Here is a 23,777-nt window from a genome sequence, read left to right as displayed (position 1 = left end):
TGGGCACACTTCCTGTTTTCTGTCTGGGCTCGTCCTGCTTCCGCTGCCACCCGGAGCTTGCCTGTGGCCTTGCCTTGTGGCTGAGCGGGGAGCTTTGTGCAAATGCCAGGCAAGAGAACTAGGTGATCCCAAGCTCCCTGGAAACCTTTCCGTCAGCCTCCCTGGAGGGGGTTTCAGATCCCCAAGAGCAAGGCTTGAACTTCAGACAAAGGAGGAAAACCCAGGGCTTGGATGGTCCCGGCGGCCCCCCCTCCACGAGTTTCTGTTGGCTCCCCCTTGGCCCAGGCTTCTATGCCAGCCCCGGGGACCATGCACTCCCCCCTCCTCTGTCCTTTCCCGCCACTGCCAAGCACAGCCTGTTCGCTGTGCCCTGCACCTGTCAAGCCAGTTAAGACCCCTGTGCCGATGCGTCAGCTGTGCCCGGGCTTTGGCATACCTTTCCTCCTCTTCTCCCTCCAACTCGTGGAACGGAGCCCACCCACCCAGGTGCTGCCTCCCCGCATCTTCAACAGCGCAGCCTCAGTGTGGAGACAGCGCCAGACTCCCCTTGCCTTCCTTCCCGGGTACCTAACACAGTGACTTGTACAGGAGGCGAGGGGATGAGCAGATGAATGAATGACAAACGACTATCACTTCATTGCCTTGCACTGGAATGTTTCTGCCGCATCTTCTCCACCTGCTGATCTAATACTCTTTGCCATGTTCTGCGTTAGGCGTGGAATCTCCATATTCCCAGGGTCTCTTATTCTTCTTAATAACCAAATAGCTGACATCGGTCTGGCTCTTTCCATATGCCAGGCACTGATCAAAGTGTGCATGACATCCTCACGGCAATGATATTAGTAGGAGCTATGATAGCCCCATGTGACGAGGAAGAACTGAGGTCTCAGAGGAGTTAAGGCATGAGCCCAAGGTCACACAACTTAGTCAAAGGTAGAGACGGGGCTGTGTCACCAGTGGTCTGACTCCAGAGCCCGACATCTTACATTTATTGAGTGATTCAATGAGTGGCCCACTCTATCAATATTTTGGTAACTGAAAGAGTCGATGCACACCCAGAAGTAGTTACATCAGCCTCACTGGGCTGCCGTGTGTGTGCCAGGCCCACGTGCGCAAACACCTCTCTTGGCTCTTTCCCCAACGTGCACCATCCCTAGCGGAGGCTGTCACGATGTCCCTTAGGCTCATCTCTCAAACGGACCACACACTAGCCCTGTGTCTGAGAGTCCTTATATAGTCTCTTTGCTTAGCAGGACATTTACTGTGCCCTCAAAGATTGGCCATTCTTTTTTTTTTTAAGATTTTATTTATTTATTTGAGAGAAAGAGTGAGAGAGAGAGAGAATGAGAGAGAGAGCATGAGCAGGGGGGCTGGATAGAGAGAAAGGGAAAAGCAGACTCCCCACTAAGCAGGGAGCCCGATGCGACTCAATCCCAAGGACCCTGGGATCATGACCTGAGCCAAAGGCAGATGCCTAACCAACTGAGCCACCCACGCTCCCAAGATCGACCATTCTTAAGTGTAGCTGGGTTTAGGGAGGATGTTTGTCGGGGGAAGTAGGAGGAAACCAGGGTGGTGTGAACGTGGACAGTGATGGATAAACCCCAAGTCTGTGGAGACATGCAGGCTTATAAAATGCTCTGGGACATTCTAGCTTGGTGGACATGGATGCCTCTAAAATCTAGCTAGACATTTATTCACTCTTCATCAAAATCTTAGTTGCTTGTGCTATGCTAATGCCCTAAGAAGTGAAGGAGGAACCTGGGGCATGTGTGATCTTCTGGGGCTTAGAACACCAGAGGAGGAGGTGGACCTTGCTGCATAGGCAATGGGGAGCTACAGAAGGCTGTTGAGTGGGAGAGTGACCTGCTCTAAGCTGCTCTCCTGAAGATCTGTCTCCCTTCCCGGTGGAGGATGGAATGGGGTGGGGGGCAACAGTGGGACCAGGTAAAGGCTGTCGCTGTGGGCCATAAGAGAGGATAAAGGCTCGGATTAGGGAAGTGAGACCCCCGGAGGTGGCGCGGAGTGGGAAGGGGACAATGTGAGATGTTTCTAGGTAAATGGGACTTTGCTCAGGGTAGGGGAGGGGGGAAAGTGAAATCCACAAACCCGACAGTTTGGGAGACCCGGTGATTGGGAAGATTAGCGGAGGGGCCATTTCTGGGTAAATGAGAACAATCATAGATAGTCCCGAAGCCTTCCTCTGCGCTGGCTGCTGTGCTAAGTGCTTTATGCCTGGTGTCACATTCAATGCTCAAAAGAAACCCCGAGGTAATTACTGTTATCCTCTCCATGTTACGTATGGGGAAACTGAGGCACAGTTAACGTGACCAGAATCACACAGCCGCTAACTGGTGGAGCTAGGATTCAGCCCCGAGCAGCTGCCTGCAGAGCCTCCCCAGGTCACCCCTGTCCCAGTGGCAGGCCTGCAGGAGGCCTTCTTTCGTTCTGGAAAGGATGTGCATTTTCAAGCCCCCCCCCCCGGGCGGGGGTGAAGGGCTGAGAGAACAGGACCAGGATGATTTAGGGTCCCCAGTAAAACAGAGGTGACCCCTGCAGCAGCCCCCTGGGGAGGAGCCAGCAGCCTGCCTCAGCTCCCAGGTCTCTGTGGTGCGGACAGCAGCCCTGGGGATGAATGGGCGGGCAGGGGGAGGCAGAGGAGGGAGGGAAGGAAGGAAGAAAAATTGCTGTCCGTTATACCTGTCCTTTGGCAAGGCCGGGTAATTAGCAAACCCTCAGCAATAAAAGATTTTGTTTCGGTATAATTGCAAAGTAATTATGTGGTATGGGTTGTGTATTAATCGTGTTGATTAATAACACTCAGGTAGTAATTAAACATCTGCTTCGTAATTGCGTGCAGGCCGAAGCGTGATACACACACAGGGACACACACACACACACGTGCCTGTGCCACAGGCGAAGCTCCCTGGTTCCTGTTGTGCTCATTCACTTGTGTGTGTGTGTGCGCGTGTGTGTGTCTGTGTGTGTGTGTGTGAGAGAGAGAGAGAGAGAGAGAGAGAGAGACAGAGAGCCAGGAGGGGTTAAGAGCCCCTTCCCTTCCCCCACCATACAATGAGGTCTTTGAACCCCAGCCTCCCTGGGCCTGGGTCTGTGCCGCTCTGCGGCCCCCTCAAGACAGAACTCAAGGCCACCGGTGTGCGTGTCTCCTTCCTGGCCGAAGTCCATTTGGCATAGGGGCTCAAGGGTTCTGTATATGACACTGCGCCACAGTGTCTTAGCACTCACTAGCTCTCCGCGTTACACTGGCCTTCAGGGTCCTTTCTTGGGCAGGCTGCTTTTCTCCAGCAGTGGGGAGAAAGTTCTTAGGGTAGGAGCCACATGGGCCGAGGCCAGCGTAACACCCAGCCCACCCAAAAGGCCTGATCGAATGCGCTGATCCTGATGAGAGGCTGCAGGCACCAGAACAGGATGCTGACCTGGCTACCAGGAGCCCTGGTTCGAGCTTGGCTCCTACCCCACTTGCTGTGTGTTCTTGGGCGAGTCCCTTTCCCTCTCTGTCGCTCGGATTCCAGGTCCATAAAACAAAGAAAACGGAGCTCAGAGGCCTCCAAGGGCCTTTCCAGTTCTTCGGTACTCAGATTCTAATTTGGTTTGTCCTAATCAGGAATTGGAGACGATTTAAATTCAATACATATGATCCTTAGTGAGTAAACAATTGGAAATAATTCCTTCCTTTATGACTTCTCAAAAGACTCACTCATGAGCAATGAGAACCCAAGCTAAAATCAATAGCTTTTATTTTTCAGAGAGAGAAATTGCAGATTCCTCGAGCTGCTGGGCATTGCAATTCAGTCTTGTATTTTAAAATTTTATGTTTATGTTTATGGACTGCCATTAGGTAATATGGATTCGTCCTGAAGGTTGATTTTTTTCATTAACTTGACTCATTTTACTTATTAGTTCACATTTATAGCTTGGGTTTAATAAGCACACAGTGCAAAAGTCATAAAACAGCCCTCTTCTTCAGCAATATTTTAAAATCAAGACTCTTCTCAGAGTCAGCCCAGGTTTATTTGCTCATAACTTGCTTCTGCTGTGATTTGAGGCCCCAACATCCCCGGCTGCAGCCAGTCATTTGACTTTGAGCTCCGGTGTCCTCACAGGGGAAAGGCACCATTAATTAATAAAAGCCATAAATGCTTAAATTTTAGAAAGCAAGCATCCAACCATCACTTACTATGTTCCAAGTGCTTCTCGTATTATCCGGTTGAATCCTACATCCCCATGCAGTGGCTTTATGTTTTTCACGTTATAGAGAAGGAAACGGGCTCGGAGAGGTTAAATGACCTGCCTGGGCCTGTACAGTTGATGACAGTGGCAGGGCTGGGATGCAACCCTGACAGGTCTAGATGGCATCTTTCCTCCCACACCTGTGTCCCTTCCGTCTGACCTGCCAGTTTCAGAAGCCCCCACCCCCACCCCACCTCCATGATCCCTTTACCCTCCCACCACCTCTACCAGGCTCTGCCCCTTGAACTTGCACCCTCTCACCATCTGTTTCCAAGTGCCTGGGCTCCTTCCTGCCTTTCATCTACCTGAAGCACACCTCTGCTCTAGGACCTTCAGTGGCTCCTCATTGCCTCTGAGCAAAGTTCATCTTCCTTGGTCTGGCATTCAAAGACCTTACCCAGGCAACCCCTGCCTTCCCTTCCTGCCTCATTTCCCACTCCACCCCAACAGGCAGCCTTGGCTCATGGTCCTGAATACCCAGCCCACACTTGGGTACCCCCATGCCTTTGCTCACCCTGGCCCCTTTGCCCACAGCACCCTCCTCTCATCTCATTTAAATCTGCCCCCTCTTCCAGGAAGTCTTCCCCAGGGCCCACACTGGGAGGGACCTCTCCTTCCTCTGAACTCAGAGCTATATGATGAACCCTCCTTAGTCACCTTGAACTATGAAGACAAGGGCATGGCCTTCTCTTCCCCACAACTGTGAACCTCTTTGAAGGCACAGTCTCTGCCCCAGTCATCTCTGACACCCCTGGAGTCCCAGGCACACAGCAAGCATTCAGTGAATGCTCACCAAATGAGTGAATCCTCATGTTGCTAGTGATCTCCAGGAAACAGACGTCCTTCTGTATTCTCTGTGGCATCCAGGGCCAGCCAGCGCAAACTTAAGGAAAGACTCTGCCCAGGTTCTATCACCTGTCAACAGCTTGGTCTCCCTCCCTCCCTGCAAGCTTCCTTCCATCTTCCCAGATTTGTCACATTCCTTCTAGGTCAACCATGTTCCTTTTATCTCCCATCAAAATGTCCCTGCCCTGGGCCCAGTGTACTCAGTGGACTGCTGCGTGAATGGCCTTCTGGTTTCTGACAAATGAAATCCAGGTACTTTGTGAATGGCAAATCCTGGCAAAGGAAACTAGACCCCGGGGGCTGTTGACCACTCTGGATCTGGGCTCAAGATCCTCAGTTTTGCACATGGGGAATCTGAGGCCCAGGAGAGCGGAACAGGGGATTTACATAAGGGCATTGGCTGGATTCTCAGTCAAGGCTCCCTGGGGACTCTCTATGACTCCCTGGGCTATCTTGGCTACTGGGATTAGAGTCACAACCACACTGGTGGGCACGGCACTTTACAGTTGGCATGCACTTTCCCTTAGGTAGGCAGTCATCTCCACAGCTCAGTGGGCTTTCACTGGGACTCAAGAGAGGCAGGTTGAATGTCAAAGGAGATGCGGGCCAAGGGCAGGATGTGCCCCTCTCTCTGGCAGCAGGGGAATCGGCCTCTGGTCACATGGAAGCCAGGGAAGGTGACGCAGGCCAGGCCCAGCTCACAGCCTGGAGAACAGGGCTTGCGGGCCCCTGCAGGATGGCCTGGGCCTTCTGACTGCCCGTTCCCCAGCCCTGACAGCCCCGACGGCCCCTCAGCCACGTCCTGCCCATCTGACATTCCTAGGCCTGGACTCAGGGCTGGAGCTTCACTTAACAATGACAGACACACATTGACAACGTACACACGTTCACACACTAAGCTCCCTCTCCAGGCCACAGTGTGGCCCACCCTCCAATGCCACAGTGAGCTCATCTGCAGGTGTTTATAACACACAGGATCCTACATTTCTCTAGTTCACATTCTATTTTAAACTGTCTAGATGGTGGGGGGTGGCATCCCACAGCGATCAAGAGCTTCTGCTCTTAAATCAACTATGGGTTCAAATCTAATCTGTGCTATTTAACAGTCATAGGTCCACCAAGTTATTTAACTGTTCTGAGCTTCAGTTTCTCATCAGTAAAATGGGAATCATAGCACAGTGAGGATTAAATGAGGAAATGCACAAAAAGCACTGACCCCAGGACCTTTGCATCTCATCTCCCGCTCTGCCCTGACAGGCAGCCCTGGCCAAAAGCTCCCCGCTTGGGTATCTGCATGCCCTTGCTCACCCTGCCCCGCTGCCTACAGCACCCTGCTCTCATCTCCACACACACACATCTGCCCCCTCTTCCAGGAAGCCTCAGGGTACCTACTGGGGTCATTGGTGCCATTATCATCAGGAGGTTAGAGGAGGAGGAGCCTTATATTGGTATCTCGCCTGTGAGTTACTAGAGCCCAGGCTTTAAAGCTGACCACGTGAGATTGTAGGCGCTGTCAGTGGACCCAACAACCCCTTTCACAGATGGAAAAACCAAGGGCCCGTAACGAGAGGATGTGCCTGAGTGTTCATAGCAAGTTAGTGTAGCATTGGGACTGGAACCCAGGACTCCTGTCTGCAAATCTTGAGGTGGGGGTTGGGGGTCCTTCACGGCTGCCTCCTCCTGGGAGTGACCCCCTGCCAGGGGTCTGTTCATTGGTGGGTGGTCTGCTTCTTTCAGCAAGTTTGAGGGACCGCGGGTTGGGGTGGAAATGAAAGGTGGAGGCTGGGGGTCCCCCAGATGAGCCTCTTCATCACGCGTGTGTGGGAAGAGGCCCAGAGAGGCTGAGACACAGCCATCATCCAGATGGGGGCTGAAGCAGGGACCACAGGCACCGTGGGGAGCCCCCGGGGAAGGCACAGCTGCACAGCATGCTGCTAAAGCAATCTCTGTTGTTCCTTCTTTCCAGCAGCCATTTATTTCTCTATCTCACCCTACTGGAAAAAGCTGAGAATGCCACCCCTCCTGGGGAATTCACTCCCACAGCCCTCAACCCTCCCCAGTTGGTGACATCAGCGCTCACCAGCTCGCAGACTGCTAATGACATCTGCATTTTGCTGGCTGTTGAAATGTGGGCTGGGGTGTGGGGATCTCATGGGCAAGTAGGGCACTTGCAGCCCGCAGGGAGAGGCAGGTGTGCTGGGCTGGGGACCCATGCTGGTCCAGGAGAGGCAGAGAAGGGGGGAGCAAGGTAGGGGCAGAGGGAATGAATGACTGGAGGAATGGAGAGATTTTTGCCTAGAGACTTGCCAAGGACACAAAGCAACTCCCGGTCCAGTGCTCCACCTCCCCCTGCAGGCACTCACAGTATCCTCCTCTGCATCACATCCCTAACATTTATTAAGTGAAGGCTTTGCTATGGGCTTCACAGACTTATGAAAGTCATTTTAACTGCCTGCAGTCCTCGAAGAGAGATGCTATTATTATCCCCGTTTTATAGACGAGGAGACTGATGCTCTGAGAGGACCCCTGACTTACCCAGGGTCCGCTTCTGGAAAAAAAATGGCCCCAGCATGTGGCCATGATCTACCTGCCACTGCGGGCACTGTCTCTCGCACCTTGTCCGGGTTTGGATACAGCCAGGAAACAATTCTTGACTCTAATCCGTGACCAGCATCCACCTGATGGCATGCAGCAGACCCCTGCCGTGTGCCCAGGTTACTCCAGGGAGGCCCCTCTCTGGATGTCAGTTTCCTCACTGGTAAAATGAAGCCATTGGTCTGGCTGACTGGAGCATCCCAAGAATGCATTTTCACACAAGGAAGGCTCTTTCCTCCAATGCACTCAAACTCTCGTGGAGTTTCCACCCACTCACTCCAACATATACATTTATGTTTTACATCAGAGCAAACCGTGAAACATTTGTCGAGCTTCCCCGCTCTGCAAAGGGCACTGTGCTAGACACGGTGGGTGTGATGCTTATGTATTTTTATTCAGGGCGTACACACACAGGCATATGCTTATCTCTGTGTCTTAGACTTGTTTCCAGGCAAGTTCACCTGGGGCCTCTATCCTGATGCCTGACCCCAGCTTCCTGCCATCTTTGCCTCATAATGTGGCCCCCGTGGGGCCCAGAGAACATCTCAAACAGAAAGGAGCCCCCTGGGGCAGCATGAGCCGATGAGATCTGAGCCCACCCAACCCAGCAGTTATGGCTGATCTGCTTGTCTGTGACGGGTGGGCATCTCCTGGACGGCCCGAGCTTGCAGCGGCCAGGACCTCTGACACCGTCATCAGAGCGACTTGAAACCTTTGACTTTGGCATCTAGAAACAGGCCCGATCCTTTTCCAGACCTCCCAACACCAGCCACCCAGGTAAGGGAGTTCAGGCTTGCTCAGCACGGGGTTCTGCGTCTGTTGTAACTGTTGCTAACAGAAACCATCAGCAGGGCACCCTGTCATCCTTTATCACATTGTCCTCTTTTATACCCGTCATTAGCAGAAGAGCCCAGGGGTTCAGGCTCTAGAGTCCAACAGACTTGGGTTCAAATTCTGGAACCAGCAATTACTAGCTCTGTGACTTTGGGGAGGTTCCTCAACCTTTCTGTGTCGCGGTTTCCCCGTCGGTCAGACAAGGATGCAACAGCACCCACCTTCTGGGTTTGAGGTGAAGATAAAAGAAGGTAATATACAAAAAGAGCTTAGAGCAGGACAGACACATAGTAAGCTCGGAATTCAAGAAATGTTAACTGTTACTAATAGTACTTTGTTCATTCTCCATTGACGGCCTGTCTCCTGCACTTGAAGGGGGAGTCCATGAGGGCAAGGGTTCATCTGCCTCGTTCTTAATTGAATCCCCAGATTCCAGCACAGTAAACTGGCTTTGATCTGTTGAGTGAATGAGAGTATGAAGATGTGCCTATTTTATACAGAACCTTCAGGACAGTCCTTGAAGGCCCTTGCATTAGTCCAGACGTGGGTTGGGTTGTGTGGGACAAAAACTCCAAATAATAGTTCCTTCAACAAGAGAGAGGATGATTTTTCTCTAAGTAAGATTCTGAGCTAGGAGGATTTTTCCACGCAAAAACATTAGGGTCCCAACTTTCTCTATCTTGTGGCTTCACCGACGATGGTCTGCATGATCCACAATGGATCATGGCAGCCTCTCTGTTCTACTCAGTCAGAAAGAGGAAACCAGAAGAGGAAAGGGCGCCACTTTCCTTAAGAGGGTGCACACATCACTTGTATCCGCGTCCCATTGGCCAGTCATGTGGCACACTTAGCTGCAAGGGACACTGGGAATTATAGTCTTTATTCTGGGTGGCCGTCTGCCCAATTGCAACTCTATTTCAAAGGAAGAAGGGGAAAATAGATACTGGGGGACCCTCCACCTTGCCAGAATATGTGACCCACCCCTTTATTCACCTTCCCTCCCTGCTTCATCCCTCTGGCAACCAGGGATCATTTCACTGCCCCCATACTTTTGCCTTTTCCAGAACGTCATATAACTGGAATCACATAGTAGGTAGTCTTTTCAGGCTGGCTTCTTTCACTTAGCAATGTGCATTGAAATTTCCTCCATGTCTGGGGTGCCTGGGTGGCTCAGTTGGTTAAGCATCTGCCTTCGGCTCAGGTCATGATCCCAGGGTCCTGGGATCGAGCCCCACATCGGGCTCCCTGCTCATTGGGGAGTCTGCTTCTCCTTCTCCCTTGGCTCCTCCCCTCTGCTCCTGTTCTCTCTCTCTCTCTCTCTCAAATACATAAAATCTTTAATTAAAAAATATTTAAAAAATTAAAATTAAAAAAATAAATATCCTCCATGTCTTTTCATGGCTTGATGGCTCATTTCTTTTTATTGCTGGGTAACATTCCATTGGCTGTACCACTGCTTTGCTTATCTGTTCACTTGTTGAAGGATATCTTGGTTGCTTCCAATTTTAGGTGATTATGACTAAAGCTGTTCTTCATTCCCATGCAGGTTTTTGTGTGGACCTAAGTGTGAGCCAGTTAGGTCAGCACCTAGGAACTTGATTGCCGGATCATATGGTTAAGAATATATTTGGCTTTTTAAGAAACCGCCAAACTGCCTTCCAAAGTGGCTGTACCATTTTGCATTCCCACCAGCAATGAATGAGAGTTCCTGTTGCTCCACATTTCTCATCAGCAGTCGCTGCTGTCAGTTTTGAGCATTTTCAGTCCTTCTGTTAGGTGTGTAGTGGCATGATCCCCATTTTAGAGTTGGGGATTATAAAACTTGGAGGGGCAGCTTGCCCAAGGTGGTAAGGCAGGTAAGAGATTCCGGAACTTTCCCCAGCCTGTCTGACATGTGAACCCGATACTCTCCCGCCACCGCCCTGCAGCCTCTGCCCATGGCCGTCTCCTTGAGATTGTGGACCAAAGTCCTAGGGTAACTCTTCCTGCCTCAAGGTCAGGAGTGGCTGCTTTCCAGAGCTCTCTTTCATTGTTTAGTGTCTGTCTCCCCTACCCGAGCCCAAGGTCAATGAGGGAGAACAATGAGGGCTGGGGACAAAGTGAGTGGACCTGAGCCAAAGTTAGATCAGCCAAAACACAACCCTCGGCGGGTGCCAGACTACCAGAAAGGCTGGGATGCAGGCGAGTCTGGCCAGGCTGCTGGCCTCTAGCCAGTCCTTGAGTCTGAGGGTCCCCAGGCTCAACTGGGGAAGGCTGGAGCTATGGCCCAGCTCATCAAGAAGCAGCAATGGGCCAGAAATGATGGCTGGCTGCAGGGGAGACCAGGGGCAAAGGCCGGACTGAGGTCAGATGCCATGTCAGTTGGGAACCAATCCTCATCTCCAACCTGATTAAGCAAGACAAGCACTTTATTCACTTTTTAATGGTTTCCAATATATTGACCATTTGGGGACTGTTTATTGGTGTTCAAGGCAGAGCTGAATGCAAGGCTCAAATGGTGCCCATGTCTGTGTCCTCTGTTCCCCTCCTTGGGGTTTTCCATCCTGGGGACCACATACCCCATGGGGTGGTGGGGCAATGACCAACAGCTTCAGACGCACACCCTGCTCATTTCTAAGCCCGTGAAAGGAGAGCTTCTTTTTCCCAGCAGCTCCAACAGAAGTTCCAGAGTTGAAGCTTATTGGCTAGTCTCTGGTCACGTGACCATTTCTGACCAATTACTGAAACCAGGAAGAGAGAATGTGCTGATTGGCCGGACTGGGTCAGGATTGGGTGGTAAGGGGGGCGGTATGTGCCTTGGGTGGAGGGGAGAATTGGCCTGAGATTGGGAGAGGGCAGGGAACCCCAAAGGGAAAACCCGGGTGCTATTTTCTGTTGGAGGAAGGAATGCTAGGCAGGGGAAACAGATGACCCTGTTGGTGCCATGGCAGGCGGTGGGGGACGTGGAGCAAACGGGAATGCCGATTTGTCCCAAATGGGTCGTTCCTATGGCTTACAGCACCAGGGTGGCCTTTCCCTGACAGGTGTACCCCGGGGTCTGTGGATCTGGTATCTATAAGCCTGATTTATGCACACACACTCACACACTCACATGCACTCACACACTCACACGCACTCACACACACAATGTATCTGTAGGTGATGCTTCACTTTCCAAAAGGACTGTCCCCGTGGGGTGCCTGAGTGGCTCAGTCATTAAGGGTCTGCCTTCTGCCCAGGTCATGATCCCAGGGCCCTGGGATCCAGCCCCGCATCGGGCTCCCTGCTCCGGGGAAAGCCTGCTTCTCCCTCTCCAACTCCCCCTGCTTGTGTTCCTTCTCTCGCTGTGTCTCTCTCTGTCAAATAAATAAATAAAATCTTTAAAAATAAACAAACAAACAAAAGGGACTGTCCCTGAAAGTCCTTCCCACATGGAGTCCCTGTGCTCCCTAGCAACCCCCCCCATTTCAGCCACCCCACATTTGGCTGCCTTGGGTTCCCCTCCACTTGCTGGGAGGATCTTTTCCTTTCTCCCCCCACTTCCCCATGGCTGGGGAAAATTTCTTGACTGCTGACTGCTTTTAGGGGGTATTTGCCCAAAATGGGCTCCCAGAAGCCCCCGGCCTGTGAAGGCCTCCTTCCCAGAGGAGCATCCTCAGCCCTCCCTTCAGCCGCGGCCACTCTGAGGCGTCTCGGAGGGAGAGGCAGGGGGAGAAGGAGGCAGCCTCTGGCTGAGCAGGAACCCCATCTCTGGGGAGCCCAGGGGCCTCTGTGGGGTTCCAGGGCAGATGAAAGGAGGCCAGCCTCTCAACAGTAGCTGATATCCACCGTGGCAGCTCTGTTATGCATTTAGGGTGCGGTGTATGATTTCATTTGAAAAAAGATTGTTCTGCAGGAAAAAAATAAAAAACCACAGCATATGATGCTGTCTCCCAGGCAGCTGTGGCCAAGTGCTTTTTATGTTCTGTCCTTCGCTTGATTTCGGTCAACCACAAACCCCCTTGCCCCAGTCTCTCTCTCTCTCTCTCTCTCTCTCTCTGTGTGTGTGTGTGTGTGTGTGTGTGTGTGTCTCGCCTGTGGATTCTGCAGCTGTGTCTCGCCTGTGGATTCTGCAGCTCTGACTCACCACACAGACCGGCTCAGCGTTCAGCACCACCCTGCCTTATATGGTGTGCTCAGTGCTGCTGGGTCAATGAGTGTTCATTCATTTCTTCAGCCAGTGGCTAGCGCCTTCTTACCATGGGCCCCACGCTGTTTCAGGCTCCAGGGATCAAGAATGAGCAAAGGGGGAAGGTCCCTGCCCTCCCCTCTGGGAGATCCCTGAGGGCAGGACCCTTCCTCTGGGTGTCTCGCCCTCGCCCCTTGTCCAGTGTCTCGTTCAGTGCTGAACCGCAGTTGAACTTGGTGAATGTCTGGGGTTGATTCTTCTCCACGTTGGTTTTCAATGCTCTCGCTTAGGACTGATGCCTCAGAGATACTGGAATGGCTTGGTCTTCGCTCTCCAGGACTCAGAGCGTAAGATGCAGCTTGTGATAGGTCCTGGAGAGGGAGGGGAGGCCACGGTTAGAGACCCAGTCTGGGAGTGCTTGTGAGTAAACGGAAAGAATTGGCCAGCCTTCACTCCCGCCATACCTCATTCATTCGAAACATCTCAGAGGTCAGCTTCTTAAGGGGCACCCGGCCTGTGCTAGGGAGACAGGTATGAAAGCAAATCCCTGACATACAAGGTAGAGAGTAAGAGGGTTTGGAGCAGAATTATAAAGGAAGGCTTGGGAGTTCCAGGGCCAGACCGAGAGGTCACCTCTGGGTGGTGATGGTGATGAGAAGTCAGGGAATGCTGTGCATTCCTGCTGGGCTTTGAAAACTGGGGTCAGATATGGGACTGGAAAAGATGTTGGGAAGGGCATCCCAGGAGGAAGAAACAGTGAGAGCAAAAGCCTGGAGGTGGGACCCTGGGGCTTGGGAGACTGTGCCAGGCAGGAAATGAGACGAGTGCAGACAGCTTCTTCCCTGCTGGCCTCCAGGCTTGGCTGCGCAGGCCTGTGGCCATCCTCAAGTCTGCCTTCAGCCACAGCCTGGGTTCGGAGTCGAGTGGCTCTTCCATTTTCCTTCTGTTCCCTCACGCCTCAGGAAAGGGAGTTGTGGAGGGGCCCTTCAAAAGAGGGGTGCTGCACAGGGACTGAGAGGAATGAATCCCCCCATCTCTGAGGTTCTTTACAGAATGGAGAAAAGATGTTCACCTGCAGCTTCGCAAGTCACGACAGAGCCGGGGCTGGAAGTCAGAAGACTTGGTCTCCTGTCCCAGCCCTGCTGCTGATGTCCTCAGCCTTCCTGTCCCGTACTTTGTCAGTTTTTAAAATAAGGGGGAGGCCCCTCCCAGCTTTAGGGTTTTCTTCCAAGTCAGACCTGGGTGCAGATCCTAGCTCTGCAGGTAGTATGGCCTTGATGCTCAGAGCCTCAATGTTCCCATCTATAAATTGGGGATACTGATGCTACACATCTCACAGGCCCACTGTGGAGATTTGATGAGATGACTAAGCGAGAGAAAGTGCCTATCCGCGTGCCTGCCAGAGGGTCAGTACTTGGTGATAGCCTGCATGCTATTGGTGTTCTTATTATTTATATTTTCAGTTTTATGACTCTGTGGGAGGGGTCCTTAGTAGAATCTCTGGGGCTTAAGTCCACGTCCTCCAAAATATGGTGATCGGGCCAAGTCACACCCCTCCCATCTCCAAGTGGAGGTAGAGCTGCCTTCCTCAAAATCACATTTATTTACTTGATCATCAAATATTAACTGAACACCTGCTGTGAGCCTGGGCCTCTGAGAGTTGAAGATCTGCACTTTGGGGCAGCCTCTGCCCTCCGGCTGGCCCCACCAACACCACTGGCCGCAGGACCTCATGCCAAGCACGAGTGTGCTCGGGTCTGCAGGCTGGAGCCCTGGGAGAAATCCCACCCCCATCTCCCAGGCTCCTGGAGCTTTCGTTACCCCTCCCTTTCCATCTCGGGGCTAGGGCCTGGGTGAAATGCCAGAGAACCCACCACAGTTAAGCCAGCACCGCACCTGGGCCAGAGAGATGGTTCGGATTGCTAAGTGCTGCTTCAGCGTTCTGCAAACTAAGGACTTTGGAGAAGAAGAAGGGCTTGCTGCTGGGTTGTGTTTCATTCACACCCCCATTAATGCCTATTTGGATCCCGAATTGCAAGAGGTTTTGGAAATTTCCAGAGGACACGATGCCTGCAGATTGGAAGGCGCCAAGGGTCCCGATCTGCCCTGTGCTCACCTGGTCCTCTCCTGGTGGCTATGGGCCTCGCGCCCTCTCTGGCCGCAAGCATGCAGCACGGAGCCGGGCACGCAGGGCCTTCAGCCGGCAGCCAGTGAACAGATGGACAGATGGACAGATGACAGCGGACTCCCGGCAATACATGCTTGCCTAGTCTCGGTCCAAGTTTCCAAGGTGGTTGGAGACACCACAGGCTCTGGCTTTGTTTGCCTGTGACAATCTGATTTGGGCTCCTGGGCAACATCATGGTTTTCAAGTCGTGGAGCGGACTCAGAACAAATGGTTTGTGAGCTTGTCAGTTTCTTAGCCGTGGTTGCAGGAGGCAGCGGGGGGCATGGCCCTGATCTAAGGTGGGAGCTCGCCTGCCCCAGACGCAGCAGAGTTCAGAGCCCAGCTCCAAGGCTGGGTGACCTTGGGCATGGTACTTAGTCTCTCTCAAATTCTGTTTTCTCATCTGGAAAATGATAGCACTAATAGCATCCAACACAGAGGGCCGTGATGAGCTTAGATTAAATAATGGGTGTAAAAACACAGAGCAGAGCTCTGGGCATGTGGTGAATGCACCAGAAGGATGATGATGGTGTATTTGATGACCCCTTCTGCTATTTGTTGCCTAAACTTCTCTCTTCCAAACAGATTTTTGTAGACTGCCTTGCATTGTTAAGACAAAAATTCTTTTTAAAAGTTATTGTTATAGAAGTAATACACGGTCCTTAAAAATTCAAATGATCCAAAAGGGTTTAAATTAAAAAGCAAATCCCAAATCCCCGCCCCCCCCCAACACACACCAGCCAGCTTCTTCCCTTTCCTAGCAACATTCTCTTTGAATGTACAGCTTCCAAGTCTGGAAATTGCCTCCCCTTTTTTCTCCCCAAGTGCAGGGGACAGGTGTGCAGTCAGGTGGGGATGGTGGCCTGGTGGCTCTTGTGTTGAATTTCCATCCAGGCCAGAAGTCCAGGCCTCAGTGGTCCCATTGGAGCAGCGGGGGGGGCGGGGGGGACCAGCCCGTGTCTTTGGGGCAGCCTGGCCTCCCTGCTGCAGTTTGCTCTGAGTCTTGAGGCTCTCAAGTGTTCTGTGTCCTAGAGTCCTGGCAGGGGTCCTGGGGCATGCCACATTCAAGCCAAGCTTGGAGGGACAGATTCGCAGATACCATGTCCGGCCGCGTGCCTGGGGTTCCTCTTCTGTCGGGGAGTCCCAGGCTCAGTCGGGCCTGGGCTTCCATGTTCCCGGCAGGACATCTGCTCATTCCTGTCCACCTGCCGAGAGTCTGCACTTCCACGTCTGTACCCTCTGGTGCCCCACTGCTTCCCTCGTCAGGCAGAGCCCGGGGCCTCGCCCCGGCCGGCGTTATCATTAGGGCTAAGTGGACTTGCAGCAGGTTTGAATTTTACCAACACTGGGATGCGAGGTATGCCTCCTGCCTTTGCTTCCTCAGATCTGACCATCTGCCACGGAGCCCCCTCTGCCCATTTGAAGGGCATTCCCTCCTAGGCATGTTGGGGAGGGAGGATTCTTGCCCTCTACAATCCTGTAGGAGTCTCAGCGGCCTCTGTGTGGCCCAGAACATTAATGGGAGGCTCCTTTGCCAAGCCTTGGGGCCCAGTGAGGGCGAGTGGGCAGTGGCCATTTCCATGCCACGCTAGGCCCAGGGTGGTGTTTGGTTGAAGCTCTCAGCCATGAGTTTGGATGCATAGACTCCCAGCCTCTCCCAGGCATTTCAGGGTGGCCCCATGGAAGTCCCGTCACCTCTTGGGAAGGCTGTTCCAGGATCAAGGCACTTGAAACTGTAGCTCTTGGATCCCCCCAAATCTACTTCTTGCTGATCTCCAGAGATGCCCAACAACTCTCTCCCTGGGCCTGCTGCCTTTGCCTGCCCCCCCCCCCCGCCCCGGCTTATACCCCTCCACCTCTGCGGACTCTAGCCCATGCCCTCCAAGAAGTTTCCAGGGCCTGGAAATGGCCTGTCTTCCTAGGTGCAGCAACCTCTGTGCCTGGCCTTGGAAGCCAGCAGCCCCCAAGACATGGGAGCCAAAGACTTGGCCACCATCTTGGGAAAAGGGAGAGAGAGCTCCCGCAGCAGAGCGAACAAATCAGGAAAACTTGTCTCAGTAAATTCTCCTGCCACCCACACTGGCTATAACAGATAAATCAGTCCCTCTCATTCGTTTGTTCACTGAGCACCCACTATAAACCAGAATCGTTCCAAGACTGGGGGTGAAAGAAAAATCAGACAAGATCAATTTCAAAGACCTCGGGATTTAAATAGCAATTCTCAAAGGTGGTCCCCAGACCAGCAGCATCCGCATTGCCTGGGAAATTGTTGGAAAAGCACGTCTGCAGGCTCCCACCCCAGACCTAATGAATCAGAGATTTGGGGGTGAGATCCAGCAATCTGGACTTTGACAAGTTTCCCAAGGGGATGCTCATGCAAACTCAAGTTTGAGACTCACTGACTGCAACAGGCAGGTAGCAGGCGGTCTAACGCATTGATGCAGCGGTGCATGGAAGGCGTGATGGGGCTCATGCTGGGGAAGGGGAGGTGCTGGGGAAGGCTTGGATTATGAATGACTTACTTAGAGGTAGACAAAGAAATCTGTGTGTGACTTGGTGGAGGGGAGTGGATTCCTGGCAGAGGGATCCGCACATGCAAAGTCCCTGGGGCATGCTAGAGCAGAAGCGTTCAGGACCTACAAGTGGTTGTGCTGGGCTAGAGCAGAGGAGGGTGTGGGGGAAGGGAGGGCTAGTCAATGGGCTTCTTGTGCTCTGAGCTAGGTTTCCCCAGCAGTGCTGCCGAGCCAGGAAAGGGTTTATGCGGTGGGGGTGGGGGGTGGGGGGGTGGAGATATGCACCTTGGGAAGATGGGTGGTTGAGATAAATTGTCTCTCTGGACCCCAACAGGTGTTAGGCTGTCTTCTGGAGGGCAGGGCGGAGCCTGTGGTGGCTGGGGAGCCAGAGGCAGGGTGGGGCTGGGATACCCTGGGTCTTGGAGGAGCCCTGCCCTGTTGCCAGAACATTCCCACCAGGGAGCCACGCCTACTGAGTGCTGAAGCCCAGGTGGTGTTCTTCTGTCCAGCTCTGAGTACCTCCAGAACACTCTGTAACTGTCTTGCACTGTAATTAGTCTGGGCGTTCATGCCTTCTACCCCCAGCATCTCCATTTACCATCTCTGAGGGAGAGGAGACTACAACACGATCTGCACATCTAGGTTCCAGACCTGGAGGGGCGGCACCAAGAAATGGAAAAGTGAGCCCAGACCCCTCTGAGAGTGGAGCTGGGTGGAGGCTGGGAGCCGCTGAGAGGGGTCCAGGTGGATGGTGGGTTGGGTCAGGAGGTCCCTGGCCTCCGCCCCTCAGTGCTGGCCTGCCAGCCCCATGGAGAGAAGGTGGCAGGGGAAGCCCCCAGCCCCACCTCCTCCTCCTCGGAGGCCTGGCCTCCTTCAGAGGCCCCAGCCTCCCTCGCTACCTTCTTAGGGCCAGGCAGGCGCATGAAAGGGAACTGGGACCTCTCCCAGGCCTGGGGCTCTTGTTTGGGAAGGGGCCTCTGATGAGCTCATCCTGTGGTGAGTCCAGGGCTGAGAGGAGGGAGCTTGCAAAAGGCAGCCCGGATCCTGAGTCCTTGGGGAGGCCAGAGCTAGGGAGAGAGCAGGCCCCGGTGCCCGGAGGCAGGGGGGGGGGGGGGGGGGGGCAGGTATGCAACAGGCCTCTGGCTGGAGGGCCAGACAGGGCCCGTGTGCCTGACTCGGCAGCTGCTTTGGGCTGGCAGCCCCTGCTTCCCAGGCACCCAATTCTGGGGTAGTTCAGGTTCAAGTGCATTCGCTTGGAGGCCTGCAATGCCTGCCCCAGCCTGGCCTGTGTGTATTCAAGTATCACATTAGCCCAAACCAACAATCAGTGTGGATTTGTGGTGAGCGCTCAGAGGAGTTGCGGTTCTAGTGGAGGAGGTGCCAGCCAGACCCCGTCCTTCAGGATGGCTCTAGGCCTTTCTGCTCCTTTCTGAGTGTAGATTTAACCCTCAAGGGAAAGGAACAGCAAGGCTTTGTGGCCTCACCGACTAACTGGATGAGGAAGGGTTTCGAGGTCATCTGTTTTGACTCCTTGAGAGCTGTGTTCATTGATCTGCTTGCATACCACCAGCAATGGAGAGCTCACCGTCAGTCAAGACAACAGTGTTCAGATTGCGTGTAAAGTTATTTTCCTGCTTTGCCCAGGAGCAACCACGAGCAAGTCAGCTCTCTCCTCAGTGTGTGGACTCTGAGCACAGGTCTTCTGTGCTCGTCTGCAGACACGCGCAGGATAGATGTCAGGCCTTCCCTGGCCGGGAGCAGTGCTCAGCACATGACTGGTGCTATCCTCACCTCTCTCAGGTGGACCCACGAGTGCCTTAGAGACAACCCAGGCTGAGCCTTGGGCTTTCATCCTAACTCAGAGACCCCAAACTATAAAATGCCCTGAGCCATCCTCCAGCACTGACCTCCAAGAGGCTCCTGGGAGGCCTGTCTCCGGTAGGCCTCCTTCCTCAGGCTACCCGCTTCCTGGGCTCCCCATCCTTCTCCAGAACTTGCCTGCTCACATCCCTGGGGCTTTACTTCAGGGTGTTCATGAGATCAGCCGGTGGGTCTGTTATAATTTCTCTTACTGGGTGAGAAATGACAAGAAAGTGCCGATGTGAACCCACAGGTGGAGAAGGAGTCTCGAAACTGGCCGTGACCTCCAGCCTCCGGCCTCAGTCTGCCACCACCACGTTTCCCCTGGGGTGTGGGCATCACCCCCAACCATGCATCAGCCCCTGTCGACTTTGTTGTTGGCCTTGCTATTTGGAGTTTTTTTTTTAATAGCTTTACAGACGTATAATTTACATACCATGAAATTTGCTCATTTTCAAGGTATGATCCAATGGTTTGTCGTAAATTTGAGAAGTTGTGTAACCATCACAATGTAATTTTGAAATATTTTCATCACCCCTGAGAGAAACCTGGTACCCACTTGCCATCGGTTCCTGTTCCTGCCGCCAGCCCCAGGCAATCACCAGTCTCCTCTCTGCCTCTGTAGATTTTGCCTTTTCTGGACATTTCGTGTTAATGGAAGCATATACCACGTGTGGACGCCTGTTTTTTACATCCTGGTAGAGGTGCGAGAAGATGGTGCCCACTCACTGATACGCCCACCTTCTCTCGGCCAGCCAAGGCCACGTCCTGAGTGTGTCTTCTTCGAGTTGGGAGATCTCATAGAGACACTGAATGCAATCTTTATTTTAGTGCAAGAAGGAAATCCTCTGTACCCAACCCTACGCTAAGACCGTCTGACATCTGCTTGAATACCCCCAGTGTCAGCCAGCTCACTACCCCCAGGACTGAAGGAAACTTGGGCATCCTGATCACATGGTAAGCACCAGGCTTCCTGACGTCATTTGAGCTTTGGTTCTGTCCTCTGAGATGGAATCATTTTACAGCTGACAAAAATTGTAGTTCAGAGAGGTTGAGGCACTTACCCAAAGTCACACAGGTAGGAAGTGGGGGAAGCCAGGATTTAAACCCCAGGTCTCTCTGATTTCAAATCTATCTTTTAACAGCTATACGACATTTCCAATCCTCCCAGGAGATGGGGGATACTCCCATCTCCTGTATCAGGGCAAACTCTCTCTTCCTGTAACTTGTACCCATTGTTTCTAGTTTTGCCATCAAGACCCACACAGACCCCCAACCTGGACGTTGGTCCTTTGGGTCTATGTCTGGCCCTGCCAGCACTTTTCAGGGGACAGGCGGGTGGGGAGCATGAGAGAGAGAGGTTGGGCAGGAGCTGGGCTGACCCAGGCTGGCTCCTGGGACCCTTTGAGGATCCCCAGCCCTCAACAGCATAGAGTCTTCTGGGACTGCTCCCCATCTAGTGACCCTCTGAGAAACTGGGGGCCCCGGGAGGGTCAGGGCCTCTGGTCTAAACGAGTTCTGCCCACACTTCAAAGGAAAAGGCAGGAGGGAAACAGACGTGGCATAAACAGACTTGGCATGAAACAGCAGGAGGCCAGGCTTCATGTTCCTGACCCCCACTGTAGCTAGATCTGCCCTGGGGCTGGGATAGCAGGCCCACGCAGAGGGGAATGTGCCCCGGCCTGCCTTCTCCCCCACAGGTCCCCCCCAACCCAGCGTGGGCTTGGAGAGCTGGACAGCCCAGCCCAGAGCCAGTGTCTCTGATGCCACTGCCACATACCAGACTACTTCTTGGGCTTTCCCAGAGGTCTGGTGTCCCCCAGCAGAGCTGCAAGCCAGCAAAGGGCTTAACTTTCTCTGGGCTGCGGGCTCTTTGGTGGGAAAGATAAGCTTGGTCTGGATTAGGCTGGAGGGTAAGATAATATTTACTCTCAAATAATACTCTCTGGCTAGGAGCAGTCCAGGCCCCGGGGTTTCCACGGGTAGGAACTGCCAGGGGCTCTGCCACTCCTTACTGGGTCCCCAGGAAGCCTTGTCTGCCCGTCGATGCTCTCAGCCCAGCTGGTTCACCTCAGTGCTTGCTCTCATCAGGAATGAAAATGAGAAAAGCTATAATGGTCGACACGTTATTATCAGTGGAGTGCTTAGCCTGTGCGATTATCTTATCCAATCCATATAACTTCCTGGGGAGTCGAGCTTGTAACCCCCACAGAGGTCCAGGCTTAAGTCCCAGCTCTGTCACTTCAAGCTCTTGACCTTGGGGAATTGGCGACATTTTACCTGCAAAACGGGAGCCCTAACGAGTGCCTGAAAGTGGAGTCATGAAGATGAGCCATGGCGTATATAAATCACCTACCCAGTGCCCCGGCACCTAGTAGTGCTTGATCCAGGGTAGGCTGTCGTATGAACTATTAGTATTGCCGGGAACAAGGCCCAGGTCTGTGGAACCACAGCTATTCAGGGGCAAAGTGAGATTCAGACCCAGGGCGCTGGGGCTGGGTAAGCCAGGCCTCCGACAGACCAGCCAGGGAGGGGCCGGGGCGGGAGCCGGGTGGGCAGGGAGGCTGGGCCTGGACTTTGCAGGGGTGGCAGACACAGCCTTGAGCTCCAGAGAGGGAGGAAGGGCCCCAAGTGCTTCCTGTCCCCACTCCCCTTTGTGGAACAACAACCAGGCCATTCTCTGTTCTTTATCCTGTGCCTCACTGATTTGTGCCCCTGGAGGCAGAGAGAAGAGCCCCCTTGGCTCATTCCTGAGGAGAACAAAGCTGGAGGTCAAGGCTGTCCCCGATGGGGCAGGCACTGGCTCCAGGGAAGGAAGGGGGTGTTGAGAATCAAGGGGGGATATTGCTACCCGCGCCCCCCCCAACCCCTGGATGCTGTAAACAAAAGCCCTTCTGGATTCTAGAGTAGCCTTCACCACCCATGACCTAGCTGTGAGGACTGGCGAGGCCCCTGCCCCTCTCTGGGCCTCGTTTTCTCATCTCCAAAGTGCGGAACTAAACAGAAGGAAACACTGCCTCCGCTGGAGAAATCCGGGAGGGCTTCACGGCTGAGGAGATGTCAAGCTGGGCGTTGCGGGGCGAGAAGAAGTTCTTTAGGCGGACAACAGGAGAAAGGTGAGAGACCTGGAGAGAGACCCAGCAGCTTCAGAGTGGGGGTTTTGACTGGCCCGTTCACAGTGATTTGTGAATGAATAATCATGAATCATACATGTTCCTTATGAGAAAAAAAAAATAGAAGTCACCTGAGTATCAAGAATGAGAGAAAGGTCACCAAAAGTCAGTTAGTATTTGATACCATTTCAGCCCTTTTTAATACGATTAAGACCGTAGGCTTTCAGCTCCCTCCTGGATGGAGAATCTCAGGTTCTGGGCAGACCGGAAAGAACAAAGAGCTGTCTTCTGGAAGCAGAGCCAGGCCCGGAGCACTGGGCAGACGGGCCGCGCTTCCTGGGGGTGGGGGCTGGAAGAGCAGGCCAGCGGGGGGCAGAGGGGCGGGTGGGCCGACCCCGGGGACAGCGGGACAGCCGGCGCCGGCTTCCCCACAGGTCCTGACAGGGCCCGCAGCGGGACCCCGGGGGGAGGGGGCGCGAGGGGGAGGGTCTCTGTGTGCATGAATGAGGCCTTGTGGGCAGGGCCCCTGCCCCGCCGCTTCTGGGAAGGCCCCGCGCCTGTCAGCTGGCAGAAGTGGCCATGCCACCGCCAGGCAACGGAGGGGTCCAGGTAATGGCTTAACTGTGGTTTCCTAAGATGTCTGGCTGCAGGGCGCAGCAGGCTGCGGAGGGGGCCTGATGACTCTGTGACATCACGGCTGCCATCTTGCCAACTCTTTGGCGGCGCCATTAAAATATGGTTCGTCTTCATGGACAGGGGCTGAGAGGGCAGGAGGCCGGGAGGGTTGGCCTGGGCATGGAGGGGTCTGTCTGCTTCTCGACTTCCAGGCCCAAAGCCCAACGCGGGGTCTCTTCCTGAGATAACGTCCTTGTCCTTCTTGAGCTCCTGCCCCAATTCCCCCAGCGCCCCCCCCCACACCAGTGAGTTTCCCCAGGAGGACGCCCCCGCCTCTGTTAGACTGCCTCCTGGGCAGTCTGGACATCAGGGACCCCCTGGGGGTGTCCCAGTGCCTTGTGGGCGTGTGGTGGGGGGTGTCGCCTGCACCATCATCACCTTGGCTGTGGAAACAGGACGGGGGTGTTCCATTTCCTTCACGGTCCCTGTGAAGTCTGTTAACAGTAATTACGAAGTTATGGGGAATTCCCAGGCCTCCTAATTAGTGTTAATAGGGGCTGGGTGAGCTGTTCATGGGAAAATAGATGTCTTTGTTTGCGTTCTCAAAATTAGACCACTGCGTTCTGCCTGTAGGTGTGATATAGCTGTGTTATCTTCTGTCCCCGCTCCTCACGGCCCTAGAGCCCTGCACACAGTTGCACACACCCGCCGGCCGTCATATTCACTGTGTGCACACATGCACACACACACACACACACACACTCGTACACGTGCATATACACATAGAAACACGCGTGCGTGCACGGCAGCATGACCGACTTCAGGTCTTTGGCTGC

The 23,777-nt window shown here is 53.6% G+C and overlaps 1 protein-coding gene across 5 annotated transcripts in view; it reads left to right on the top strand.

The window, feature by feature from the left end:
• TSPAN18 (tetraspanin 18) overlaps positions 1-23,777 on the top strand; it is a 180,762-nt gene that overhangs the window by 115,643 nt on the left and 41,342 nt on the right. Inside the window, exon 1 of one of the 5 annotated variants that reach the window (XM_025879075.2) lies at positions 8,337-8,469. The exons of the other annotated variants lie outside the window; for them this stretch is intronic. The gene's annotated coding sequence lies outside the window, so the exon portion shown is untranslated. Of the gene's footprint in view, positions 1-8,336; positions 8,470-23,777 lie in introns of those variants that run through there. 5 annotated transcript variants of the gene reach the window in all.

Source organism: Callorhinus ursinus, unplaced genomic scaffold (assembly GCF_003265705.2).
Source record: "Callorhinus ursinus isolate GAN/ISIS: 27379988/994484 unplaced genomic scaffold, GSC_fseal_2.0 scaffold21, whole genome shotgun sequence".
Lineage (NCBI taxonomy): Eukaryota > Metazoa > Chordata > Mammalia > Carnivora > Otariidae > Callorhinus > Callorhinus ursinus.
Note: the sequence above shows the minus strand (reverse complement) of the source record. Positions and strands in the feature narration are given on the sequence as shown.